The sequence below is a fragment of the Dendrobates tinctorius genome, unplaced genomic scaffold, assembly GCF_039654945.1.
Source record: "Dendrobates tinctorius isolate UK_male_01 unplaced genomic scaffold, ASM3965494v1 ptg000323l, whole genome shotgun sequence".
Classification (NCBI taxonomy): Eukaryota; Metazoa; Chordata; class Amphibia; order Anura; family Dendrobatidae; genus Dendrobates; species Dendrobates tinctorius.
The window spans coordinates 594,169-603,394 of record NW_027361990.1 but is presented as its reverse complement, the minus strand read 5'-3'; positions in this window follow the sequence as shown (position 1 = coordinate 603,394).

The window sequence follows — 9,226 nt, the reverse complement described above, 5'->3', positions numbered from 1 at the left end:
CTCCCACAGTTGATTTCTTCACTCCAAGCTGGTTGGCTATTGCAGATTCAGTCTTCCCAGCCTGGTGCAGGGCTACAATTTTGTTTCTGGTGTCCTTTGACAGCTCTTTGGTCTTCACCATAGTGGAGTTTGGAGTCAGACTGTTTGAGGGTGTGCACAGGTGTCTTTTTATACTGATAACAAGTTTAAACAGGTGCCATTACTACAGGTAATGAGTGGAGGAAAGAGGAGACTCTTAAAGAAGAAGTTACAGGTCTGTGAGAGCCAGAAATCTTGATTGCTTGTTTCTGACCAAATACTTATTTTCCACCATAATATGCAAATAAAATGAAAAAAAAAACAGACAATGTGATTTTCTGGATTTTTTTTTCTCAGTTTGTCTCCCACAGTTGAGGTCTACCTATGATGTAAATTACAGACGCCTCTCATCTTTTTAAGTGGTGGAACTTGCACTATTGCTGACTGACTAAATACTTTTTTGCCCCACTATATGTGTCCCTTGCGCAGACTTTCAGCAATGTACTCCTTCATAGCCAAGCGCTCAGGACCGGAAAAATTAAACAGACGGGCTTTAAGTAATTTAGCCCCCGGGACCAGCTCGATAGCGCAGTCAAAGGGTCTATGTGGCGGTAACGTCTCGGCCTCGCTTTCAGAGAATACATCTTCTAAGTCCTTCAGGCATTCTGGAATACCTTCCAGCTCGACAGATGATACAGACACAGATTTAACAGGTGCAACCAGCAGTGCGCATTTATCACACAACTTAAAATCATTAAACCCCCATTGAACAATCTCCCCCGTTTTCCAGTTAATAATTGGGTTATGCTGTTGTAACCAGGGCATGCCCAACACCAACCCTGCAGGTAGATTGTCCAGAACCAAACAACTTAGGTTTTCCACATGAGTAGCGCCCACTCTGAGCGAAAACAAGTCAGACAAAGAGAATTCCCTCCTTAGTGAGGGGAGAGGAGTCAATGGCCATCACCTTGATCGGAACCTTGAGCCTAACTGTCCCTATCTTGCAGCGTGTGACCAATTGGGAGCCAATGAGATCAATCGATGATCTGCAGTCCACGAAGGCTGTAGAGGGAAAAGAACAACCGTCCACCAACAGTTCCACATGCAGTAACACTTTAGAAAAGGAGGAAAAGGGTACCTGAGGGTCTGAGTAGTCTCCCCGCTGACTACCCAGACCTAGTCGTTTCCCGCCGACCGGGTCGAAGACGGGCAATCAGGACACTCCCTTTTCCAATGTCCCATTTTACCGCAGTAAAAGCATAACTGCTTGTCCTTCCGGCGTTTCCTCTCCGTATCCTTCAGGGAGAGGGCGCCTACGTCCATGAGCTCAGGGGCATTCTCTTTTCCACTGGGGAACAATGGAGTCTTCACCTGCATCACCCCTCTGGCCCGCAGCCTACGGTCCATCCGGACGGCCTGGGTCATGGCGTCCTCGAGAGAGTTAGGGGGGGGATGTAACGCCAAGGCATCCTGCAGCCGCTCGGACAAGCCTCTGCGAAAGAGTCCTCGGAGTGCGGCGTCGTCCCAAGAAATCTCTGCGGCCCAGCGGCGGAATTCAGTACAAAACCACTCAGCCGAGTGTTTCCCCTGACAGACACTCATCACCATGTCCTCTGCCAATCGCACTCGGTCAGGCTCATCATAAATGTGCCCGAGGGCCTCAAATAATGCATTCACAGACACTCTCTCAGGGGCAGTGGGAGGAGGGATTTGGATGTTTCACCCCCAGCATTTCGCCCCCACACATTTCGTCCCCAGCATTTGGCCCCCAGGAGGTTTTGCCCCTGCACATTTCGCCCCCAGCAGTTCACCCCTGGATGTTTCGCCCCCGGATGTTTCGCCCCGGATGCTTCGCCCCCAGCAGTTCACCCTCGGATGTTCCACCCCCAGCAGTTCGCCCTCTGATTTTTCACCCCCAGATGTTTCGCTCCCAGCAGGTCGCCCCCGGTAGTTTGCCCCCGGATGTTTCGCCCCCAGCAGTTCGCCCCCGGATGTTTCACCCCCGGATTTTTCGCCCCCGGATGTTTAGTTCCCAGCAGTTCGCCCCTGGATGTTTCGCCCCCAGCAGTTCTCCCCCCGATGTTTCGCCCCCGGATTTTTCACCTCCAGCAGTTTGCCCCCGGATGTTTCACCTACAGAATTTTGTCCCTGGAAGTGTCAGCATCTGATGTTTTTCTCCTAGCAGTTTGACCCCAGATGTTTCACCCTCAGCTTTTGGGGTCAACATATAGGGAACAAAACATCTAGGACTGAACATACCTTGGGGTAAAATATGCAGGACCCCAATTGCTGGGGATTCTTGTGGCTGCCTTTTCAGCAGCTCTATTGGCTGTCCTTAAAGGAGTATTATTACCCTAGAACACAAAAAAACTGACATACTTACCTGTCACAGCTGCAGCTCTTGGGTCCCGGAGTGCAGTCTAGCGGTTCCCTGTGACGTCTTCTCCTGCTTCTGGCTGTCTTTTCACCTTGCCTGGATCACTGATCCATGAAGCATGAAGAATGCCACGGTAGTGAGGCCAAATGTCTCCTGGCCGCTCACTGACATGACGTCACTCCTGCCCCATTCATCAGTCAATCCAGGGGGCAGGATGCCTCTCCTGTCACCAAAACACTGCTGCACATGCGCAGTGCCGTGATGAGATCAAGCAGAAGAAGAGGACGCTGGGAAGGAGAGGACTCGTGGTGGCCTCCGGATCCAGCATGGCGATCGCCAGCCCACACAGTCAGGAGAAGATCAGGCAAAGATGAGCAGAAGACCTCTAGGTAAGTACCAGGAGGGGAAGATCGGCAGCATGCTTACCACAACATGATTGTGGGTCGCCCTCCCAGGGCTGTGGGGTACTCGGTACCGGGCCCGATGAGCTTCAATCGGAGATGTCACGGCAGCTGGGACCCGGCCCGTGGCCCTGGGCGCCCATTGTAAAAGGGAGCCTCTGGGACAGATGGTGTTGTGCAGCAGTGATGTTATAGCCCTCCACAGGCAGGGTTGTAGTCCCAGGGCAGAGTAGGTGAAGTGACACGTAGATGGTGTAGTGTCGGGCGCAAGGGATGTAGCAGTGCTGGGCAGGTTGGCGCAGGAATAAGTGGAGGACACCAGCGCATGTAGTTCCAAAGCTTTACTCACAGTCTGTTGCAGGTACAGGTGCCCGCATCTTTGCCATGTCCTCCGGGTCAGGAGCTCAGCCAACTTCCAGACAAGATGAAGTACTCCTTTCCAACACTCCGCCAACATATGTGCCTTTTCTGAACTTCTCCAATTTATAGCGCCTTTGAATGAAGTACTCCTAGTACTGAGTTACACTGGAGTTCCTCCAGTCAGATGTTCCTATGAACTCTACTTGTACTGCAGACAGCTGTAGCCTGCTTCGGGGACTCCTTACTACTAAGTCCCAGCTCACTATCCAGTTGCTGTTGTGCCCCCAAGTCTTGTGTGGGAATAAAGCGGTCACTACATTTATTCCTCCGGTGTCTGCTGCAGGACCATTAGTATCCGTACAACCTTGGGGACCGGACCCCGGCCTTGCGCTGTGAACTTGGGAAAGGCTCTCTCTTCCAACCCCGCTCCTCAGTTCCTCTATTTTCCCCACGGTCCATGCCAATCCCTCCATCCAACGGCGAATCAAGCTTCCCCTCTCTGTCTCTTTCCTGTGCCAGCAGACCCAGATCACCGTGGCCAGCTGCAGCACCTCCCCCTCCCATCCCCCTCCCGGGGATCCCCTCTGTCTCACTCTCTGACTTTCTACATCCTCACTCACTGACTGAATGAATGACTGACTTGAACTCAACTCTTCCCGCTCTTTTATGTATACTAAACTCCACCCACCTCCCAGCACGTTTCGTGTTCCAAGCAGGGAGCCACCAAAGGGTGCTATGCTACACTCCAAGCAGGGAGCCACCAAAGGGTGCTATGCTACACTCCAAGCAGGGAGCCGCCGAAGGTGCTTTGCTACACTACTTTGTGGTGTGGGGTGCAGATGTTGGAGTGTGGTCAGGTGTCTCCACCTTACCTGGATAGTGGGGTACCACACCTCAGGAGGAGGTGCAGTACCTCTGTGGCGACTGAACCCTCAGGGGCACCACAATTGCTGAAAGTATGCTGCCTTATTTTGCTGTTCGGCATGAGAATACCCCTTTAATGCAGGCTATGTATGGAAGCAGGGGGACTGTTGACTGACTACAGGGTTAATCCCACCAACCATCTCTGCAGAACTGAGATATTGGCTTTGCTGAACTAAAGTGGTGGTTAACCAGCTTCTACAGAACCTCTTTATCAGGCCTTCAGAAGGGGGGTTTTGGCCTTAGCCCTCACAGAACACTCTGCCAGTACACCAAAGAATGGAGCAGCAGATAAAAGTGGTATTCTCACTTCAGGATCTCTTTTTCTGTTGATGCCCATTCCTCAGATTAGGCCAAGAATAGGGTCCAGTTGTATTTTGCATTAAACCAGCTGTTTATCAGCAGCTTTCAGCACCAACGACAAGGACAAGTGACTGGAAGCTGCAGCCATAGCTCTCCATGATTTCAGTGAGATCCAGGGAAGATGTGACAGCACTTGGTAAAGAGCTGATCCACCGTGACATGCCTTATACAGGGGCAAGCACTGCTCTGTGCAGAGAAATGCATGTTCTGGACGGGACTCGATTGTGTGCATCTGGTCTTTCAGTAACAAACAGCCCTTTGGGGACAACCATTAAATTGGTGTGGCCCTTGGTGAATATGAGTTTGACACCCCTGATCTAAGACAAGTGACCATCATTTACTGTCATGTACTAGTGGTGTTACACTTAATGGCTTCTTTTTGTCATCCATTACATATCATACTATATCTAGTGATGAGCAAACCCGATCTGGAAAGTTCAGGTTTCGTATCGAACATTGCCTGCTCGGGTTCAACCACACTGACCCAAAATAGGCAATGTTGGGAGTTTGCTCATCAGAAAATAAAAATCGCTTCTCTCCCCTTTGCCGAGCTCCCTACCTGTGTGGAGAGTCTTCTTAACCAAGGGAATCCCTAGCTAGGAATAATGAAAGGGATTCCCCTGGGTATGATGACATAATCACACAATGTGGAAGTGCATGGAAGAGGATTGAAGAGGACCCTCCGCGTCTGCTGGTACCTCATAGAACCATAGGAAAAAGGATGATCACAAGGCAATTATTTGTGTGTATAAAAATATATTTTTATTGAAACAAATTCATTAAAACCATACTGCCAAAACTGGGGAAGTAGGAGAGTACAGATACACTCATTGCTCACAGTCACTCATTAAACACGCAAATCCAGGAAGAGACAGCTACCACGAAAACGGATAGACATAGGGACTGCCAGCAATATATTGCAGCTACAAGGGGCAGAACTGAAAAAGCCCTAATAATAAACTACTACAAATATTAATATAGCCATAATTATATCGCAAGCTGTATAGGCCACATCACAGATTATGATCTAGATGTCAACCATAAAACAATGCCGCTTGCCTGACAATAACCCTCATAGCCATAATTACAATAATACTCTGCAAATATAATCAGATAACCGTGGTCACTTCTAGTCCGCGCGACTGGAAGTAACGCTCACCACCCGGATGTGACGTGTCACATCCGGGTGGTGAGCGTCACTTCTGGTCGCACGGTATACCACGCTGCGGCTGGGAGATATAAATAAAAGAGACACATGGTTGGTAGCAGGCCCTTTGAGAAAGGAGCCGAAACGCGCGTCGGGGCGGACGCACTAATTCAGGAGGTAGCGGCACCCTGTATAAAAGATACCCAAAGGTAATTTTACCTGATTAAATTAAAAAACACACTCCCCTTGAAAAAGCAAATGCGAAACGCGCGATGGGGTACTGCCACTACTTAATGTAATGTAGCAACACTTTTTCTTTTATATATCTTCCTTATACCTTAGCTTTCAAATCTCTAATATGTACTCTGGTCATTTCTGCCACATGGATTAACTTTTCTCTACCTGGAGTTGCATATTTTTTCTTGGGCACTTAGGCTAGTTTCACACTAGCTTTACCGGGCGCAGCGCAGGGCCGCCGCTAAGCTCCGTCCCCGGCCGTGCCTCCTCCGGTCAGCTCCTCCTCCAATCGCATGACACTGCATGCGATCAGCATACCCTATACTTATCGCTGGGTACACTGGTCGTGCGCTGGTACACTTTTGCCCGGGCATCCGCCCTTTTTGTGCTGCGCCGACGTGCGCCAAACGCACTGTGTTGTGTTGTGAGTTCATTTTTCCCTTCACCATTGAGGTCTGATGAACTCCCTCCTCTAGTGAAGGAAGGTAGTGAGACTGATTACCAAACACCTGGGCAGCTAGATGATGACTGGGTGGCTGGAATTGAGGACTAGATATTAGGCTGCCGATGCCCGTCTTCCTGGCTGGTGATTTTCCTGCTGGATTCTTGGTGACCAGTCTGATTCCTGCATCTCAAAGCTAAGTTTTTCTGCTCTGCTTTGTACTCTTCAGTTTTGTTCTTGTTTTGCCTTGTTTTTTGGGAGTTCTGCCATCCCCGACCGGGGGTGAGCTGAATTCCATTTTTGTCTCTGATCTGTTGATATTTTGCTCTGTCTTCAGAATATACCTGAGTGCTGATATAGTCTTTTTGAAGCCTAGCGACTTCAGGGCCTGTTTTTCCTATCAGTCGGTTGGCTCATTTTGATAGGGTTTTTGCGGATGGCAGACAGCAGCTTTCCTATCCTGTCCTATGTAGTTAGCTTGGGCCCCATCATTTGCTCAACCTATCTTTCTATCTGTGTTAGTGTTTTCATCTTGCTTCACCGTCATTATATGTTGGGGGCTGCCTATTGCTTTGGGGTCTGCTCTGGGGCAGTTTAGTTTTTCCCCTTTCTGTCTTTAGGCTATATAGTTCTCCGGCTGTGATCGAAGGGTCTAGGGCACCGTAGGAACCCCCCACGGCTACTGCTAGTTGTTGTGGATAGGTTCAGGGGTCTGCAATCCGATAGCTGCCAACCTCTCTGGTTTTTCTGGACTTAGCTGGTATTTTGTTTTTTCCTCCTGCGGTGACTCATCATAACAGTGTTGCATTTTTGTGCGCTCGGTGCAGCGGAAAAAGGGCGGATGCGCGACAGAGAATTTTGGGATGAATTCACAATAAATTTTCCTAATCAGAAGCATCCGTTGTTCATATCTCACATTGAAAACTCACATTTTGCTCCAGATTTTCTGATTTTATAACAGAAATGTTAAATTGAAGCAAAATCTGGTGTGAAGGAGCTAAACAATAGTTTTTTATAGTTTTTTCTACGACATGTATTGTCCCAGTGGAAAATAACATATTCCAGTTTAAAAATGCTTCCAAGCTTCAAAAATGTCACATTTTCAAAGTCGTGAAAGGAATAACGGCAGCAGAAACTAGCAAAATGCAGAATTCCATGATAATAAAAGGTTTACATCAGGAAAAACGAGCAAACATGTAAGAAGTATTTGTGAATAAAAAGCATACTAACTCAACGGTTCATTAGGTCGGGGTCATATGCAGCGTAAATGTCTAAATCCCATCCACATGCTCATGCAAAAATGCACAGTTAAAAAAAAAAAGACATGGCAGTGTAGCAGTGGCGTACCTACCATGTAGGCAGGGGACGCCACTGCCCCCAGGCCGTCAGGGGCCTGCCGCCAAGGGGTGTAATGCACCCATGAACAGCGGGCCCCCTGGATCTATCATTCTCTAGTAGGTGCCTGTCACCTACTGGAGCATGGCAAGGATAAACTAATACTCACCGCCTGCTGCTGCACTGCTTTCCTCACTCTGCTTCGATGCAGATCCTGAGACTGAGCGATCACATGATTGCATACATCATTCCAGGTCCTGTATCATAGCAGCGTGTGGAAGCAGGTGGTGAATATTAATTAACTCCCTGCCATGCTCGGTAAGTGACCTGCACCTACCAGGGCATGGTGTACCCTCTTCCAGGCACTAATTCAGCATTGGAACTTCATTTCAGGCTGTTGGCAGGGGGCATGGCTAAAGGGGCAGGGCAGAGGTTAGGAGACATGTTAATGAATCCTTAAGGTCCATTCACATGCACTAAGTAGTTGCAGCAGACAATCTGCAGCTAATTTATAGCAGAAAATTCTACACTAAAATTGACATCAAGTGATGCGGGTTTGATGCGACAACCTTGTCCTCTGGCTGTGAATGACAATGGCTGGATACCTTCAAATCATGGTTGGTGGACAAGGTTACCACTCTGCTTATCAACATGGCAGGCCACTGTATCTCAAAGGCAGGACTGAGCAGAGAATCAGACTGCAACTAAACAAGTGAGGCATAGTCGGAATCAGTAGGCCTCACCCTACATTACACTATCCTCAAAGTTTCCCTTTAAGGTTAAATAATCACATAGCATTCTATATCAGCACTTTGTAATAGATAATTTTCCACATTTGTGCAACATAAACTTTGCACTAATTCTATATAATGGAAATGTTAAATGCTCACCAGAGTCATGCAGAAGGAACTGCTGCTGGATGCCATCAATACTGATCCCCTGGAACTCCTGGGGAATAACAAGTTGATCAAGGGTTTGAGGCATCCTTGGAATATTGCCAAGTTGCCTTGATAATCTATTGTTCTCTTCAATGTTGCTTTCTTTGGGAGAAGCGCTACAACATTAGAATGGGCTCCTGAAATGACTTCTGTGAGAATCTGTGGTGGTGTCTCCTGTGTTGTCCTTGCCCTGGTGAGCGCCTCATTGATAAGTCGGATTGCTTCAGGTCCTGCTGCTTGTGCTGCGTGGTTGTAGGGATTGGTTTCTTTCACCACTTCACCAGATGCTTCATTGGTCCAAACACGTCCCTTGCAAGTCGACCGTTTTTCACACACCCAGATGGAATGGACATCGTCCGCCGTTCGTTTGGAAAATACGTAAATGTGATTTTCGTAGACCAACTTCTTCTCCCCACGTTTGGATAGAACTGAATTCACACTTGTAGAAAGTGAATTGCTGTGGAAGTTGACTGATGTTTTGTGCTAGTACACCTCTCTCTTTGTAGAGATTTTAGACACTGCTATATTCTGATGTAAAGATGGAATAAGAGCTAGTCTAATGTAACTTGCAGGACACCTGACATGAAAATTGTTGCATCTGCAACAAAACTTGCAAAAAAGCAGCTCAGTGCTGGGTCAGGTAAAAGTTCACAAAATGTTTAGAGTGGTTTACATTCCCCACCTAAA